Genomic DNA, 6,000 nt, shown 5'->3' on the forward strand with positions numbered 1-6,000 from the left:
AAAATTGAAAATTTGATTAAGTTTTGTGTTTAGGTCCACTTTATTCCTACAGTATCAAAGCTATTGCTTTCATACTTGCAAGATTTATGAACTATCATAAGGGGACGGTGCAGGCAAAGTTATGTAACTCTGACTGGCATTTGGACGGAATTATGGGCCCTTTATACTTAAAAAATTGAAAATTTGGTTAAGATTTATGTTTTGGTCACTTTACCCCTAAAGTATCATAGATATTGCTTTCATACTTGGAACACTCACAAACTATCATAAGGGTACAGTAAAAGGACAAGTTGCATAACTCTGGTTGTCATTGTTACGGAATTATGGCCCTTTTTTGACTTAGTAACTTTTAATATATGGTTAAATTTTGTGTTTCGATCCACTCGAAGTATCAAGGCTATTGCTTTCAAACTTCAAATACTTACATGCTATCATGAGGTTACTGTACCTGGCAACTTGAATTTTACTTTGACCTTTGAATGACCTTGACTCTCAAGGTCAAATTATTAAATTTTGCTAAAATTGCCATAACTTCTTTATTTATGATTAGATTTGATTGATACTTTGATGAAACTACTCTTACCTGACATACCACAATAGACTTCACCCAAACCATCCCCCGTGCCCTCCCCCCCCTCCCCCCCTCCCCCCCCCCTAATTTTTTTTTTTTTTTTTTTTTTTTATAAGATCATCTCACAAATGACCACCACACCCTCACACTATACCCCCACCCCACCCCCCCCCACCCCCCCCCCCCAAATTTTTTTTTTGATTTTTTTTTTTTTTTTTTTTTTTTTTTTTTTTAAGATCATCTCACAAATTATCACCACACCCTCACACTATACCCCCCCCCCCCCCCCCCCGATTTTTTTTTTTTTTTTTTTTTTTTTTCGCTTTTTTGGAAGATAATGTAATAAATGTCCACAACCCCACACTATACACCCCTCTTCACTCCACTCCTCCCTCCTTTGTGATTGAAAATGAGAGTCCCTTCACCTTTAAAAAGAAAATAGATGAGCGGTCTGCACCCGCAAGGCGGTGCTCTTGTTATCTATAAGTTTTCAATCAGGGTATTGTATTAATGCAATCATTGGGATTTACTTTATTGCATACTATTTTGTGAGTTGACATTTTGTTTTCTGTGATATACTCATGTTTTACATTTAAATGTACATGCTGTTTTGCTTATTTTTACTTTTTTTATGAACTCTTTATTTAAATTTTTTATGTATAGTCATAAATTGTTTATATGACTTAATTGTTTTTGATGTACATTCAATTTAACTAACTTGTATATGTAACAACACATTTATTATCATTTATTAACAGATAAATTGAGCAGGCTTGTTTGTGAGCAATTACTTCAGTGTACTTACTTTAAAGCCAATAATTTTTAGGCAAATGACACTATTTCTAGAAAAGGATATCTGTTTTCAATCAATAACTTTATTTTGGATGTAGGTATTAAAACTAAAATTATGTGGATTGGTTGCTTACATCTAGTACCTTGCATGGTATTGCATATGGACCATGATCATGGTCACTGTTGTTAAAATTAAAGAACAACAGCAGTTGTTGCTGTCTCGTAAAAAAGTAAAACAGTTTGTAGTCAAAGTCTAGAGTGCGGATATAGGAATAGGGCTGATGTACTGTACGTAAGTTGTTTACCGTCGGACCGACCTTGAGATATGCATCGTTATTTTAATCAAATTTTCTTAACATGTGACGCGTTGTTGATCTGATTTCATTGCATTGTAATGTTTCTTGTTCCATCCGTTATTGTTAGTGTCATCATTTGTACAATTTATTTACAGATAATTCAGATCTTGAGATAAACGTTTTTGTGTGACAAGATTGCACTGTTGTTCATCTATTGTTGATAAAACCATGTTAACATGTTTATTGTAAAACTTTCTAGGCGCAATTTTTGAATCTATGTCATGTTATTCAAAAATTGAATCGAAAGATCAAATCTTAAAGGAACATTGTTACCACTCTACAGGCAACATTTATAACTCAATCTTGATGAGCCGTATTCAAAATCTTTATCATAAAGTTCGAATCTAGGTCACGCCTGTCCGAAATCTAATTCTTAAGGTAAAATATGAAAACAGTCTGCAGAAGTTACCTCCATGAGTTGATCATGATAAAATGTTGTCAGAATATTTATCTTGAAAATGTCAATGCTTTTTTCTAAGCTGGGTCATGTGTGTCAAAACAATATGTCATTAGGTCAAATCTATGACATTTTTGCCCATTCATAGCTTTATATTGATGAACCTTTGTCAGAATGGTAAGCATGCCAATATTAATGACATTTGTTTGACCGATTCAAGTGGGCTAACAACTAGGTCGTCTGGTCAATTTTTGGCATACGTTTGCTTGGCACAAAAGTGACGGCTGAAGGCCATCGTTACCCTCTCATTATATTTTAATCTTACATGGTCTTTATGTGTTGCTGAAATAATGAGTAACACTATCTTGTAATTACTGCAATGATTAAACAGTAAGACTTTTGTATATTATTATATAAAGGTTTTAAGCATTTTAGAAGTGCATCTGTTTTATAACGGAGACATTCTGGGGTACACATATTCTCGGGTACGCACATTTACTACAGGTATAATCGGGTGGGATTTACTTTTTGCGAGAAATCAGTTTTGTGTATGTAAGGTGTTTCTGTAAAACTATTTACTTCACGAAACGATATTTATTGCAATGCAAGTATTGTCCCTGACCTATGAACTTTACACTTTACACACTGATTGAAAGTTTGTCGAAAATGAGGCTTATGTTTCTATCGAAAACTAAAGGTTGTGAGGGAAAATGATGTAAATTGACTAAATCAAACTCATTGCAGCGGTTTCTATGCCAAAATTCTTCAACAATAACCACAAGTAAAATCCATCCTGGTCTGAGAAGAGAATGGTTGAGTTACATATACTTAAGTAATATTCTTTATTAAATACCGATTGCTGATGTTGTAAGATGTTTATCGTGTATTGTTACTGGAACATTTAGCAGCTTTAGTGATACTCGATTGGTCATTGTGGATCGGGTACTACTTAAATGTACCCCGAGTACTGAAAATACACTAAAACGTACCCACGAATTCTAACGCTAAATTGGTCTTTGACGGCTTTTTTTCAAATGAATTATGTTCATATTAAGGTGAATATCCTGTAAAATGGCCTCCATATTAGTGAAACTCGTTCTCAAAAAAGCATGTTGCGACATGTTCAAAGAGAATTTTGTTCCGTTTCGCGTTTAACGACATCGGCTTTTGGGCGGGAATACAACTTAGATAAGTTTGATTTGGCCGGGTACGTTTAAGAGTATTTTCTGTACCCGGGGTACATTTTAGTATACTTAAGTGTACCCGGGTACATTTAAGTAGTGCCCTAGCCGACAATGACATATCGAGCTTTAGTGATAGCATCGTTAGGTAGTGTTCGACTTACCTTCTGACCATATTTGTTTACATATCCTTTCTAAAAGATTTGATGTTTATGATCACACGTATGTTTTGATGCCGTCCAATTAAAATTATAATAATTATCTTTAACTAATTAAGTTCATCTTTTAGTCATTTTGTAGTTTGATTAGTTTTTGATGGCACAACCCTAAATACATGTATATAATTGTTTTGAGTTTGAAATATACCTGTAGTTGAGTGGGTCTCTGGACAAAAACTGAATTAATGAATTTGCGTCGAGTATCGTCCACGATTAGACTGGTTGTCCAACAGACGAGTCCTTTTGTATTAATTGTTTTTGGAATGATATGTATTTTGAACGTTTAATGACTATAACATATTGTTTTCTATGAGATACTCATTTATTATTTTTCTGAATATTTTCTGTTTTGTATACATCTATATACTTTTGTTATTAACTCTTTAGTTGATTTTCTTCATAGTGATAAAGAATAAGCTCAAACTGTTATGTCTCAAATAGTTAACAATTTTCATTCTGTACTCTTTTTTACGAGTAAAGAGTGCTAAATGTGACCCATTAACACAAGTCTATGTCCGGTCTTGTTCTTTGTGCAGTGAACGTTGTGAATGTTAAGCTTGGTTTCAATTTAGAGGCCTTTTTTCTGCGCCCATTTTAAAAATCAGGCGCATAACGGGAACATCTGTGACAGGCATTCGGGTGGCGTCCAAGAAAATGGCGGCATCTTGCAAAACAATGGCGCTAAATATTTAAAATCGTTAAATTGAATTATCATGAAACTTTGTGATAATGTATGTGGGTCCAGTATCTCAGCTACGTTTGGATAACAAGTAATATCGCTTAAAGCACTTCCCAAGAATGGCCCATAAGTTAAAAAAAAATCACAAAACACTGTATCTGCTCTTTAACTAAAATTGTTATAAGGATTTCATCGTTCAAATGGGTGTATATGTGCATAATATATCGACCAAATTCCAGCCAGATTGCCTGAGGAACCCATGTAAGGTCGCCGTGGTGTAATGGATATGGTGTCCGCCTAGCGACCGGGAGGTCACGGGTTCGATCCCCGCTGTGGGAGCGTTCTTTCGATCTCCCATATAGACACCAAGTACTGGTTCTAGGCCCAGGAAACGGACTCGAGAGCATTTCAAATAAGTAGGAATTACTTTCTATGCAATCGAGCTAAAATAAATAGGTTTAAACTAGGAACCCATGAATTATGGCCTTGACATGCATTAAACTCCTTTTTCACAGAGCACGACTCAAATGTTCCCACATGGTTGAGTAGAAGTATATAAACATATGTTCCTTCATTTTTCGGGGGCCAATTAATCCATATTATCACACGACACGTACATGTAGTAAAGACGTATTCTGTCATCTGTGTTTAAAGATGGAATAAAAAGTACAAATACCCTAAATGATAAATTGATTCCGTATCTGCAAGTGCATTATTGTAATGCATAACAATCTTCATATGAAATATAAGTATATCTTACTTTTAATTCATACATTGCAACATTATCTTGAGCTGAGCTCGAGAATTGTGCGGTATTAAATATGTACATATTTTTTAATATGTACTCGTCTTGTACTTTTTGTTATGACAACACTCGCGAAATTACGTCTCTCAACCAGAAATGCTAACGAGATGAAGTATGAATCAGACTGATCTTAGAGTGCAGAGTTTATTTGCAGCTTACAAAACAAACAACGTTTAAATCATGCATCAAAATTATACCTAAACTAAAGCATTTTAATTAAAAACGATACAATACGAAACATAGAAAATTAACAAAGCATCGTCAATATTATTTTTGCTATTTATCTCTTGTCGTTCTTGAATATGGCATAGTGTGTATTGCCTATATAATGCAACCAAACAGTTATAAATCAGTGCAAACCAAAATACACATGCAGATACAAAAGACACTCGATAAACATGAACCCCAAAAACAATGTTAATAAACTGAAAACATAACTATAAGAGATAAGCAGTTCCATTCAATTACAACTAAATTACTCATTGATTCAATATTCATTTGAACAACCTAATTGCAGCATTGAGGGGCACTGTTAAATTGATTTAATACATGTATTAGATGAGCTCCTTCTTGTTAAGAATTCCTTATTATATAGAACATATTGCAGATCATTCAATGAACCTGTGAAAGATTTCACAATACATTTTATATAATTCATAAATACATAGCTTTGATAAACACGAGTTATACTTACAACGGCTACGCACGATTTCAGACATTTTAAATTAAGACAAAACGTTGAATTATTTGCAATGTAAATATAATGAACTGATAACAGATAAAAGATTACAGTTAAACATATATTTACATCATGTTATCATTTAATAAAAATGCACTCAGGATCCCGTGTGTTTTATTTAATGAATAAACATTTCATTAAGGTTATAACTATGTTGCACTTATATATATAAATACGTTTCTACGTTTTCAAGATTCTCAACGAAGCTAATTTGGTGTTTGGGTTCATAGTTTTAGATATTGAGAGAAATTTAACAAAAATC

Source organism: Dreissena polymorpha, chromosome 11, assembly GCF_020536995.1.
Source record: "Dreissena polymorpha isolate Duluth1 chromosome 11, UMN_Dpol_1.0, whole genome shotgun sequence".
Lineage (NCBI taxonomy): Eukaryota > Metazoa > Mollusca > Bivalvia > Myida > Dreissenidae > Dreissena > Dreissena polymorpha.